Below are 14299 nucleotides of genomic sequence, written 5' to 3' on the forward strand. Positions count from 1 at the left end.
CCGGCGGGACGCGGCCGGAGTCGGGGCCCCCAGACTGGGACTGGCGAGCGCCGCGCTCTCGCGCTCAGGGCCAAAGTTTCTGAGCCGAGAGGCTGCGGAGTGGATTCTTTTTCGTATTTATTTATATATTTATTCTCTCGCTCTCGCTCCCCCCCTCCCTCCTCACGCCTTTCCCAGACAATCCTCGCAACTCCCTGCCACACAAGCCTTCACACCCCCGCCCCCAGAACACTCGGGGAGGGATGAAGGTGCCTCTCGGGTTTCGGGGCTTGAGGGGGGAGGCGACAGGGGGTGACGGGGGAATGCGAAGGGGCGAGTGGTCCTCTGGGTAAGTTGTGCAAAAGTGCTCAACTGGAGGCGGCGGCGGCGAACGAGATCTGATAGGTTCGGACTTTTCTTTTATTCATGAGGAGGGAAGGGGGCCAGGGCGGAAGAGAGCCAATAACGAAAAGAAATCGCCAACGAATATATATATTTTTCTCTTTTCTAATCCCCGGCTCGACCTGGTTTTTGGGGGGGGAGAATTTGAACTGCCCATTGAAACAGAGGGAGCAGAGACCGGGGGTTGGGGGAGAGAGAAGAATGGGGGGGCAACTTTGTCCAAGTGTCTTCTTTTGACGAATGGGTCGGTCCGCGCAGCGCCCAGCCCCCTGGTCGCCCACGGCCCCCTCAGCGGCCGGGCTGCATGGGAATGTCTGCCTTTGGCTGGTGGCTTCTCTGGCTTCTCTGCTTTTCTCTGGCCTTCCAAGGGTCCGAGTCCGTTGTATTTCACATTTTCTCCCTCTTCTCACTCATACACTGAAATTTCCGCGAGTGGGGCCCACTGGGTAATGGCCGAGGGTGACTTCAGGGGAACGATTTATGACTTTGCCTGAAATACGTCTGAGCTCCGGTGTCCGGTTCTTGCCCGGCTCCCCGCAGCTCTGAGAAGCCCAGAGTTACCCGGCGAGGTGGGGGCGGGGGGATGGAAGGGTCGGGGGCGTCCAGTGCTTAGGAAACTGGGTCTGCCAAGCATGAGAGACGCGTCTCTTCCTTCCTATCCCCGCCTCCCCCCATACCCCCATCTCAGCAGGTTTAAACCCGTCCTCCTCTTCCGGCTCCCAGGCCACACCCAGAACCCCTTTCCAGCAGGTAGTCTGATTCCCTGAGGCCGAACAGCAGCTGGGTGCCCAGAGTCTGGGAGTCCAAAGGGATGGGAGGTGGGAGGGAGGCAGCGGGTCGCGACTTGGCACCACCCTGAGCTCATCAATTCTGAGCTCCCTGGCTCAGAATTTGGAAGGGGGACTAACCCCAATTAAACGGTCAGGGGTGGGGGCGGGGTGATCAGAGGTCGGGCTACTCTGCGCTCGCCCGGGCCAGCGTGACTAGACGCCCCTGCCTCGGACACTGAGTCCTGGGGGCGAAACGCCCTCCCAGCGGGGCAGGACGCCACGACTGCAGGTCTTTTGTCTCCCCCGCCCCCAACCTCCCCGGCCCGCCCCCTGCCCGCCCTCTCCCCGTGCTGGGGTCAGCCTCGTCTTGGCCTGGGGGGCTCTCCTCCTCAGGCTGGCCCCGCTGTGCCCCCTTCCCTCCCCTTTTCCTCACCTGTGACCTTTGCTCTCTCAGCATGTGACTCGCTCTCTCCTCTCCCCTCTCTCCTAGTACAGGGGGCTCATCGGACTCTTGGGGGGCCGCTCTCTGGGAATGAAATGGAAGCCTACCGAAAAGCCGTTAAAACCACGCCCTCCTGTGGCCCCAGAATTGAGGAGTGTGAGGCCAAGTAGTTTGGGTGCCTTGCCCAGACCAGGGTGCCAGGCGGTCTGAGTTATAGGGGTCTTACAAGGTTTCCTGGGCCCTTTACTGCGTTGGAGGTGCACCCCCCGCTATATCCGCTGCCCCCAGGAGAGATTGGGAGATGAAGTTTTAATCCACAGTCTTTGTGCCTGGGGAACACGAGTTAGACTTGAGTCCCCTTTACATCTCACCTTCCCGGAGGGTCTGGCCTGTTTTGACTTCCAGGGGTGACTGTGTATTTCATATATATACATACACATATACATACACATATACATATACATATACATATACATACATATACATATACATATACATATACATATGAAATATATATGTATATATGAAATATATATACATATACATGTATCTGTATATATGAATATATATACATATGCATGTATATGTATATATATATGAATATATACATATGTATGCATATATATGAATATATATATACACATACACACACATAGATATCGCCACACAGATACATGTATATAATATTCACACACATATATATTTATATAGTGTACATTCATTCATTCATTCATTCATCACTATTTTCCCTCCTTGCTTGGAAAGATTTAAGGCACCTCTTCTCTGTATTTGTGGGTGCGCCCGGCAGTGTGTCTGTGTCTAGGTGACGGTGGGTTTGTGTGTAGGTTGCTGTAGGCTGTGGTCCAGTCTGAGTGTGTGTTTCTAAGCGCCCGTCCGCGTCTGTGTTTATGTTTTGGAATCTCTTGCGTGTTGCCTTAGCATAGCACCAAGCGCCTTCAAGGTGTAAATGTGTTTTAGTCAATTCCCTGGGCGAGAAAAGACCCGCGGAGCGCCCCTGGTGCAAACTCTGGAAGACCCCGTCCCTTCTCCGCGGACTTTGCAGCCGGCACGTCTCCTGAACCGAGTGGGGCGAGCGCACAGCTGGACCCCTCAATTCAGGGTCCACCAATCCGTGGCTGCTGGGCACATCGGAACCTCAGGCGTCCCACGCGGGGGCCACTTAACCCTTGGCATGGTTCCTGCCCTCTCTGGCAGCAGAGTAGGAGCCGCGTGTCCAGTCGCCAGGGAGGCCCCGAGCAGGCACCCCGAAAACCCGCGCTGGCAGCGCCAACCCTGCGTTTTCGCAGCTTGGGAATTCCGTGGGCTCCCGCGGGGCAGGCGGAGGGGGAGGAAGGGGGTGTCTGTCGGAATGAGCGTGGCCGTTCTCGCCTGTTGGAGACCAATTTCACAAATGAGTTTTGCAACAATTAAGAAGTGTGGCGGGGTGAAATGGCGATTTCACATCCAGCAGGGGAAAGGGGGGTTCACCTGGGAACTGGGGCGGCTGCCGCTGGAGGTGGGGAGGGATCTTTCCCTGCCTCTCAGTTTCCCTTGCTCACCTCCTTGCCCGAATTCGCTCCCCACAGAGACATTAACCGACTCCTAAGACCGCCAGTCGAGGCTGTAAGCACTCGGGGCCTCCCTCTGCATTGCGGGTGTTGGGTTGGGCTTGGCCTGCAAGATTTTCCCTTCAGCCCCTCACCCTAACCTCTCTGTCTGTCCCCCTGCTTCTTCTTTCTCGCCTCCCTCTGCCTCTGTCTCTCTGTCTCGGCCCCCCTTGCCCCCCCACACTTTTTCTCTGTGCCCCCACAGCCGGTCTCAGGGGCTCCTCCATCTTTTTGTCTCTCTCTCTTTCCTCCTTGCCTTTCTGACTTCTCCCAGCGGTTTCCCTCTCTGAGCCTGTTCATCTTGGCCACCGCCTCCCCCATCTCCATGGTTTCCTGAGGTATGTAGGGCCCCCATGGCTCTCTGGGCTGTAACTCAGAGCTGAATCCTGGGAGAGGGCTGTGGTCCCCATGGGATGGGACAAAAACCTTCGCGAACAGCCCCTCCCCTGCTTTGCATGTACCTCAGCCTGTCCCCTAAAGGAGCATCTCTAGGCCCAGCGCAGCCTGATTCCGGACCGACCCCGGTCACTCCTGTCCCAGTTATCTGGTTGGATAACTGTCCACTGTCTCCATTTCTCCCTGTCTGGACTGAGTGTCTCCCCGCCCACCCCTCAACATGCTCCTTTTTAAAGGAAACAATGCTAATAGGAATTCTTCCTCCCAAGTTCCCAAATTGAACCCTCCAAATCTAATTAAAATGGGAAAGAAAGACATAGGACCAAGGATCAGGAACGAGACCCCCGGGGTGACGTCAGCTGGAGAAGCTGGCCTTTCTCTGGTGGCTCCCACCCCAGCCTGTGAATGACAGAAAGTGTGAGACAACTCATGGCCACGACCGAGGCTCCCTTTTCCCTGCCCCCACCTGCCCAGCGGTCCCTTCTCCCAGCCCAAGGGAGAAGACGCTCTTTATTCCAGAGCCCAATGTGATGAGCATTTTTTGAAAACGATTGCCCAATAAATCTTTCTTTAAAGGGTGATAAATCCACCTTGAAAACCAGGGGGTTTGATTTCAGCGGGCCTTTTGCATTTTCAGAGGCTCTGGCCGAAGACATCGACAAATGGAATTATTCAGTCTTCAAATGTTTGATAATGAGAGAGGAGTGGGTGGGCTTGGGGGTGGGGAGAGAAATAGAATATCCACGAACAAAGGACCCTCTGGAGGCTCACTCCAGGTTCCGGATGCCAGAATTCCTCAGCGCCTGCCTTTGAAGAGGCACCCTTGAAAAAGAACACCTTTCCTCCACTCCCCCAACCTTTTATTATTATTTTGCTTTTAAGAAGTAGGTCTCTTCTAAGAGTGACCTTGAAATATCTGCCCAAACCGGAATTAGAAGGAAAAGGAAACTGCGATGTTTTTCTTGCTTGACATATTTATTTTTCCCAGAAAAATAAAACGGTATGAGTCGGATTCCGGTTCTCAAGGTAAATAACAACGGCAATAATAATAATAATAATAATCAGGCTTTTCCCAGGCCCACTGCTAAACGGGGTCTCTGTGAGCCTCCTCCTTCCCCTCACGTCCTCCTCTCTCTCCTCCTCCTGTTGCTCTGACTTTCCTCTCTCACTAACTGCTTTCCCACTGGCTTTCAGAAGTGCGGTCAAGGCCATCTTACCGTCTGTTCCCCAATATCTGAAAAAAACTCTCCTCTCCCTAGCAATCCCTCTTTACTTTCCATTTCCGGTAAGGGAAAAGCCTCCCCTCCTATAGAGGACCAGAATGCCCCCCAATCTGGTCCCAGCGACCTAAAGGGAATGCAGTGGCATGGAGGTGACTGTGCACTGGAGTGTGCATGGAGGGATATGTGAAGCCGAGAGCACGTGCGCACCTGTGTGAGCCTATATGCGAGCACATGAGTGTGCCTGTACATGTACACGTGCACACGTATGCACGTGCGTACACAGGATGCATGTGCATCCACACAGATAGGAGGAGGCGGAGGTGTGTGTGCAAAATATATGAGAGCACATGAGTGTGTCTGTACATGTGCACACGTATGCGCGTGCGTACACAGGATGCATGTGCACCCACACAGATAGGAGGAGGCGGAGGTGTGTGTGCAACGGGAATTTCTGTTTCCTGGAACCACTGGAGGTTTCCTCCCAAGCTCCCAGCTGCCTGAACAAAAGACCAAGTGTCCGATCTTACTGGGTTGCCTTCTCTGGCCCCTTCAGATCACTTCTCCAAGTTCGATTTGCACCAAGTCCAGCGTTAATGGGTTGTAGACTGCGCCCTTGGACAATTACCTTATCACAGCCGAGCATCTATGGAACCGGCAAAACATTTTCATTAAACAAATCAAAGAAGGTGGGGTGGGTAGCGGCGCCCAGCGCCGGCTGGCCCGGAGCTCTGGCTGTACATGAGTTCCAGGGAAGCCCACAAGCCCAGACTAACATTCTCTCCAGGCCCTCAGGCTTTTTTGGGGGGGTGGGGTGGGATGGGAATGATGCTGAAAAGATCAAACACTGCCTGGTCCCCACCTCACATCGGCTTGTTGCTAAGGGGAAGCTGATGGAATTGGGTTCCTTTGGTCCTCAGGGCTCCTCCTTCCTCCTCAGCTTGGGAAGCCCCCTCCTCTATCAGGGCGTACGCAGTAGGGAGGGGTCTTCCCGCTCCTGGGTGTAGGAGCATTTGTTCTGCGTGGTCACATCTGTAACCTCAGTTCCATAGTAAATCCTCAATAAACATTCAGTGGATGAATGATTGAATGAATGAATAAATGATGCTAGCACAAGCAGGATATGTGGCCTTGGGAAAAGGTTGGGAGACCTTGGTTTGAATCTTGTGAGACCAGCAGTTGGCCATGATATCGAACCTTTGCTGTGCCACGTGTAGCTCGTACATACATGGTGAAAGAGCTCGACTGGAGCTCAGAACACGGTCAGTCTGGACCGTCTTAAGTAGCACTGATGAGCTGGGTGAAAACACCTGGCCTATTGCTTGGCCTGCAGTCAGCACTCAGTGGAGGCTGTCTCCCTTGCTTCCTCTGTAGTCAGCTCCTGGGACCTTTTCATATTCATCTCTGCAATTCTAGGACTCAGTTCAGTGTCTAGAAGAACACGAGGGTACTCGATAAAGAGCTAAGTCGAATGATCCTATTACTCTTTCACCTTGGGCACCGATATTAATAATTAGCTTTTTCGAATGCCCGTGTTAGGCATCTAACGGCAAGCCTGTGAAATCTCAAAGCCATTTTGCGTGGTGGATACCAGCATCTCTGTCTTACAGAGGGGGAAACTGAGACTCAGGGAGGTCCAAGATCAAACTAAGACTGGTTCAAGGACCAAGAGTATCAGGTTGTCGGGAAGGGATTTTAAGTTAGGCCTCCTTGACTCCAAAGTCTACCTTCTTACTTGCTCCCATGTGTTTCTCTTGCTGCCTCAGTGACCCCTTTTGTTAACCAGATGATCCCAGCACTGAGCACAGAGATGGGCACATAGCGGGTGCTCAAAAGGTTCTATTGATTGAATGAATAAAGCTGAGACATTCTAATGACCGTAGGATGACAAGGGAGTCCATGGGGTGGGGGATGGGGGGCCAGGGGGAACTGCGGGACCAGAATGCTAGAGCTGGGAGGGAGCCTCTGAGATGACCTTGTCCAAGGAGTTTTCGGTTTCAGGAGGCTATCGCCCTCCTAGGGGCTGTAGAGAAGCCAGAAGGGCTTTTGGCTGGCCAGAAAGTGCCTACCCTAAGGGTGGAGGGCGCCAGCGTGGGGGTGCCAGGAGCCCCCCGGCGGGTGCCAGGTCTTCATTGAAATGTATAGATGGGAAGAAGAGTGCACTGCATATTTGTCTGGGTGAATTAAAAGCACAATCCCCGTTTCCCAGAGGGAGCAGTTGGTTCATATTTATACATTTAGTCTTACAGGTGTAAAATAGGTTTCCTTTATGCTTATATAATAATTTTTCATTTGAATTTCAAGGCTTTATTCCCTTCTTTGGATTCAAGTCTTCTACCTGAACCCGATTCTCTCCATAACCATTAATTCCTTCATCATAAAAATGAATTCCATCTAATTCTCTATAGTGGCAGTTACAGCAGATCAAAAAGTGCCTTCGCGAAGGGGCTCCCCCCATCCTTACCCCCCCCAACACTCCGATTCTACCATTGTAATTTTCAGCTCGCCTGTCCGCCCCGCCCCCTCCAAAGCTGAATTTCAGAAACCAGGGCTTGGAGCAGAAAAACTTATTTATCTTGCTCAGGGAAGGGGCGTGTGTGCACGCGGGTGCACGCGGGTGCGATAGAAGATGTTCCTCAGTTTCGGAAAGACAACGACGACAATAATAATGGTGACTCGGTACTTATGATGAGCTAGACACGTGTCAGGCACCATACATCCCTTATATTAGTAAATGCTCATACATCCGTGACGTGGGTGCCAGTATCTTCATATTACAGATGAGGAGACCAAAGTCCAGACATGTGAAATGAATCGTCCAGGGTCATACAGCCAGGAGGGGAGAGGACTTAAAAAAAAAAAAAACAACTAGTAAATATTTCACATAGATATTATAGTCGGACGGGCACTTACAGACGCAGCTGAGGCTCTCACATCCTTCCGAGGCTTCATCTTCTTTTTTCTCCCATAACAAACCACAATTATGGATTGGGCACCTATCATTGCTATACATGCTGTAGTAGGCTGAATGATGGCCGCCAAAGGTATGAGGTCCTAATCCCTGGAAAAAAATGTTCCCTTGACTTGTAAAAGGATCTTTGGAGATGGGACTAAGTTAAGGATCTTGAGGTGGGGTGATTATCCTGGATTATCTCGGTGGGCTTGAAATGCCATCTCAGGTGTAATTATAAGAAAGAAGAAAAGAGAGATTTAGCACAGACAGAGGAGGAGAAGGTGCTGGAGCGATGAGGCCAGAAGCCAAGGAATGCTAGCAGCCACCAGAAGCTGGAAGAAGGAACGAATTGTCCCAGAGACTCCAGGGAGAGCATGCCCTGAGTCAGCCTGATTTTGGCCCAGTGAAAGTATAATTTAGGACTTCTTACCTCCAGAACTGTGAGAGAATAACTTTTTGTTGTTTTAACTCACCAGGTTTGTAGTTCTTATAGCGGACACAGGACGTTAATGCACGTTTTTATAATTTTGCTATGTATATACATTAAAATATGTAACACTTACAGTTTATATATGGTATTCTGTGGGTTTCATTCCAAAACTTGTTTCCTTGCCCAACATAATGTTTTTGACGTTTATCTTTATTGAATCTAATTTGCCAGGCAGATGCAGTTGGAATGGCCTGATTTTGCCTCTGCAGAATGCTCTGCCAGGTAGAAAGCTCTGTTGGGTAGAGGTACCTGCCACGTCCTGAATGAGCAGAGCCACACTTGTGCTTCCTGCACTTCTGGGGCTGGGGGCTCAGGTCAACATGGATTTGCCACAAGTCAAAGGCTGGGCTCATTGGAGCACGGGTGAAGGTGTGGGGATCTCTTGAACGGCCTGATTTTGCCTCTGCAGAATGCTCTGCCAGGTAGAAAGCTCTGTTGGGTAGAGGTACCTGCCACGTCCTGAATGAGCAGAGCCACACTTGTGCTTCCTGCACTTCTGGGGCTGGGGGCTCAGGTCAACATGGATTTGCCACAAGTCAAAGGCTGGGCTCATTGGAGCACGGGTGAAGGTGTGGGGATCTGGTTTTAAGTGAACTCAGGATTCTGTGGCTCTGAGTCCTTGAAGAGTCAAGGGTTGAAAGCAATGGAAGAGAAAGACATTCAAATGGAGACGAGAATGTGTGTGTGTATGTGTGCACGTGTGTGCATGGTGCATGCCCATTTGTGTAAGTAGGTGTGCACGTGTGCACATTAGTGTCAACTCCTTGAGGTAACAGACACATTCCGCCTCTATCTCCAGGACCCGGAAAACAGGGAATATTTGTTGAATGAATAAGTGAATGAGTGTGATTGTGCCGGTGGGAAGGGGTTGGTGATCTTTCTGGTAAATGCAAGCATCTGGCTATATATGACTGACACAAATTGATATAAATTATAAGATTGTGGGTGAGTAAATGGTCATATTCTGTGAATCTGTCTAAAAGGTGCCATTGGAACCTTTGAGGAACACTTTCAGAGTTCATAAAATTTTCATGCCTGTGTTTTAAAGGCTTGATTCTCACCTTGATTTTGCGTGGTATAAGGCAGGCTATTATTATCCCCAGATGAAGGAAAACCAGGACTGGGGTGCTGAAGGAGTTTTCCTGGTGCCCCAGAGCAAGCAGCTGGCAAAAGCTGGGGAGTAAAGGTCAGTGGGTCCAGCGTGTGGGGCTCTGCGATGAGACAACAGGCTTTGAAACCGGATGAGCTCCATCTTAATCTTGGATTCAGTCCCCACGAACTGGGTTTCCTGGGGCAAGTTACTTAACCTCTCTGAAGCTCCATTTCCTCATTTAAGAAATGAGCACAGTAACACTTAGCTTGTGGGAGACTGCATTAGAGATAACATGTGACCAGCGGCTGACACTTGGACTCAGTAAGGGGTAGCTTTTATCACTTATCATCAATCAAATATTATTTTTCCTATTGTAGTCCTGGGCTATAACCTACATTCCACCAAAAATTACCAGGGGGCATTTAGAGAAGCAAGTGGCTAAACCAGTTGGCTGGCATCAACTGTTAACACCAGGAGGCTTGAGTTATCTCTTTTTGGGGGTTATTGGGGCGTGATGACCTGTGACCTGTACAGTCAGCAGGGGTAGGAGCCCAGCAGACTTGGGGTCATCTAGGACTTCTGGAAAGACCTGATTGACCACTTTCCAATTTGGGGTTTTTCATTATGTAGGGGATAGTAAATCAAAGGGACTGCTCCAGGCTACAAACTTAAAAGGGCCCCAGGCTGATGGAACTTGGCAGGGAAGATGCTGGTGGGGGAGGAAGCAATAGTTCCCTGGCTGGTTGCCAAATGAATCTGAGGGGCGCAAAGTAATACACAAGAGAAAAAAAAAAAACCTACCAAAAATAAAATTGAGAAGTAAATGGCAAACTGGAGAAATACTTTCAACATCTCTGCTGTAGAGGGTGGGTTCATGTCTTTGCTATATAAAGAGCTCTTGCAAATCAATAAAGATGACGAACAATTCCTAGGCAAAAGACATGGGCAGGCAAGTTATTACAGCTATCCCTGAAGACTAGAAGCATGTGAAAAATGGTCAGTCTTACCAGATACCTAAGAGAAGCAAATTAAAACAATGAGACACCATGCTCAGCCATCCAGGTGACAGCTGTGAGAGAGGGAGTGGTGCCCAGGGTTGCTGACGGTTCTGGAAGCTGGGACTCTCATATATTGTTCATGAGAGAGTAAATTGGTACCAGCTTTCTGAAGGGCAATTTTGGAAAGTATGTTTCAGAAACTCTAAAGCATTGAGAACCATCCTTGTGATATCACTTTGTCCTTCTAGGAATTTATCAACACATACGTGCAAAGACACGGGTATGTTCATCACCATTTTTTTTATAATAGGGAAAACTGGAAACGATATTTAACAATAAGATCTTGACTAATATATTATGAAACATATAATGGAATACTCTGGAACCATCACAAAGATACATAATGAGAGGTGACACTTGTGTCAGGTTTTTTTTTCACTCCATGCTAGGAACCATCCTAAATGCTTTACGTACATTCGCTCATTTAATCCTTGTGACAACTGTCTGAGGTAGCTACTAGTATTATCTTCCCAATCGTATTGGTGAAAAAATGAGGCATTTTTCACCAACGTGAATGAAGCATTTCGTACCGACGTGAACTCAGGTAGTATGGCTTCAGGGTCTCTGTTCTTAACCGACCTATACTCCCTCTCAGAATTTTTAATGACCTGGAAAAATGTGCATGAAACACTGAGTGAAAAAAGGCAACTTACAAAACAGCAGATCCTACTAAAAAAATTATATGGATGTGTAGGAAAAAAAAAAAAACAGAAGAAGATATACTCAAATGATGAGTAATACTAATAAGGGGTGAGATTATGGATGATATTTCTTTTTTTTTTTTGCCTCTAGGCATTTTCTAAATGTTTTATAATGAGAATTATAACTCTTAAAAATAAGGACATCCAAGCAAAAGTTATTAACCGTGAAAGAAAAGAGACATGGGGCCCGCGTTCATGCCTCGTCAGCTAATTAGTCCCAACCTAACATCGAGACAAAGAAGTGAGGTTCATGGGTCGCCCCTGATGTTCCTTCTGGTGGACCCTGTGCCATCTTTCCTTTCCTCTCCATGGAGTGGGGAGTGGGGAAGCACTGGTGGGATTTACCTCCACCCAACAACAGAGAAAGCTCCAGAAACACACATTTATGGGACACCCACGATGTGCCAGCCCCAGGGAGCAGCAGGAACAGGCCGGCATGACTGGAGTTCACGGTGGAGCTCAGGTGCCAACTACCTGTCCTTGGCTTTGAGTGACTGCCTCATTATTCTGCTCCCAGATCAATAAAGTTGTTTTTCACACCTTTTTGTCCGAACCTTCCAAATAGCTTCAAGGGCTTAGAACATTGATTCTCAAAGTGTGGTCCCCAGCCCAGCGTCATCGTCATCGGCATTTCCTGGCGTTGTGTTAGAAATGCAGCTTCTCAGGACTCTCGGGACTCTGGGTGGGTGAGGGACAGCAATCTGCATTTTAACAAGCCTTCCAGATGATTCTGATGCTTGCTGAAGTGTGAGAGGCGCTAAATCCGAGGGACCATCATTCAGGTTTAGAGCGGTTGAGGTGTGAGAGGTATTTCTCATTTTCTCAGACGCCCCTCAAAGTGACTGGCTCTGCTAAACTCATTTTTGAAATCCTGAAGGCAGGCTCTGGGAAATGAGTTAGTCTTCTGCATTCTCCACTCCCCTCCCCTCCCTCAGAACGCTGCTGACAGCTGATTAATGGGGAATGACTCTCCAAAGATTTCTTTACATATATTATGTTAGGAAAGGCTTTGAAAACTTTTCGTGGCAATTGCTCCAGCAAAGATTCCCTTCGCTGGCTCTCCTTGGGGATGGAGAAGTTGCATTTGCCTCTTCGCAGTTTAGACAATGGCCTCTATTCCTGTATTACTCTGAGCAGTGCTGGGCCGGGAGCCAGGGGGCCTGGGTCCGCATTTGAGCTCTGGCACGGAGTGACTGTATGACCTTGGGCAAGTCACTTCCCCTGTGGGCTCTGTGTACTCCTCTCTTTAATTACGAACTCGGATGGCCCCTAAACTTGCATCCGTAATTTCACACCTGAAATGTTTCTTCTGTTCTGAATTTCCAGAGCCGGGCATTGTTGAGAAGATTCATTGAGGTGTGTTTTATATACAGATTAATTTGAGGGAAGAAATCCGTGAAGTTGTAAGGGACAACGTGTGTGTGAGTGTGTCTGTGTGCATGAGTGCCTGTCTGTGCCCTAAAGACTGATGTGGCTGAAATCCATAGAAAGGAAGATGCATTGATGGGGACTGGCTCTCCAGAGATTTCTTTACCTATATGAGGTTAGGAAAGGCTTTGAAAACTTTTTGTGGCAATTGTGCCTGCAAAGATTTCTCTTCATTAGCTCTCCTTGGGGATGGAGATGAAAGGAGCAGATTTCAGTTTTTGTTATTCCCAGAAGGATATGTTAACAAAAATGTGCTGACTAATACTGGCTTCTGCGAATGGCAAAGTATGGGCCACTCAAACGTACTCACTAAAAAGGCAAACGTTATTCGTGCACTCATGGACACTGATGGTTTTACATTAAAACTAGAAATCTGCACTAAAGCAGAGCTTTCTTGGAATGAATTAGGAGTCCTTTAGAGGTAAAAATTTTATTTTCCCTTCAAGTGAAAAGTAAATCCTAGAGGGTGTATGTGTGTGTTGGGGGAACAGGGCAGTGGAGAGATCCACTTGAACCAAGCTTCTCGCTTCGAGCGCCAAGATTTGGATCCCATGAAGCCTGGGGTGGGAGTGCAGGGGTGTGGGGGGGCTGAGCCAATTGCCTCCAGCTGCAAGTGGTCTCGTCTATTTATCCCAAATGCCATGATGTATGAGAGGTTGGGAAGTGAACTCCTATACTTACCCAGGGGGCCATGTCCACGATCTGCAAGGAATAGAGCATCTTACCTTGTCTCCTTTAGCTGGGTAATGTCCTCTGACCTGCAGCTGGGTCACGATGCCCACCGGTCCACAGCCAGCTACCGTTCACTGCTCCCACAGTCTCTGCCTAGGAAAGGGAGACTCAGGGGACCGATTGCCCTATAAACCCAGGGCATTGCTGCCCGGCCATAAGCTGGAGCACGACCAAGATTTCCAGGGGTTGAATCTGCCCAGTTTAAAAAGCATTACCTCTGGTCCTGTGGATACCAACTGTCACTCCCAAACCATACCACTAAAAATCTTAATCTTCAACTCATCTGACACGCTGGGGTTCAAGTCCCCTGACTCTCCAGCTGTGTGTTATTGAGTGACTCCTTTTACCTCTCTGTGCCTTCATCTCTTCATCTGCCAAATGGGTATAATAACAAGGCTGACCTCTTAGGGATCGGTGGAAGATTAAATGAGGCAATAAATGAAAAGCACTTAGCACAGTGGCTGATCCTTAGTAGTTGCACAATGAGTGTTTATTATCATTACAGATTCTTCACAAATGTTTCCTGAGCCATGTGGGACAAGGCAGATGCAAAAAGAAGAAACAACCCAAAGGAGCTTGGGCCCTGCAGCCAGGGATCTGGGTTGGAATCCTGAATCTGCCATTCTCCATCTGTGTGACTTTGGGCCTCTGTCTCCTCGTTGGTAGAGTCGCATCTGCCTCGGAGGGCTGTTCGGTTAGGTGAATAATCAGGCCAGCGTGGCCTGAACACAGGGGTAAAACCCCAGGCTGGACCGGAGCTCTGAGGACTCGCTCATTTGACTCTCACTGGAATAACCATCTCTTTTTACTGGTGAGTGATCTACATGACTTGTCCAAGAACACGCGACAAATTAAGTGGCAGGAGTGGAGAGCATTAGAGAGAACACTGGGGGAAGAACTTCCTGCGGTTAGGTCTAAAAGGACGCTTCTGACTCTCTCTGAGACAAACCCATCCTGGATGCAACCACGCAACAGAGAGGAGCACATTCTCCTGGAAGCGGGCTGTGTGTCTCCTGAAGCCCCACTGC

The sequence above is a fragment of the Pteropus alecto genome, unplaced genomic scaffold, assembly GCF_000325575.1.
Source record: "Pteropus alecto unplaced genomic scaffold, ASM32557v1 scaffold125, whole genome shotgun sequence".
NCBI classification, from domain to species: Eukaryota; Metazoa; Chordata; class Mammalia; order Chiroptera; family Pteropodidae; genus Pteropus; species Pteropus alecto.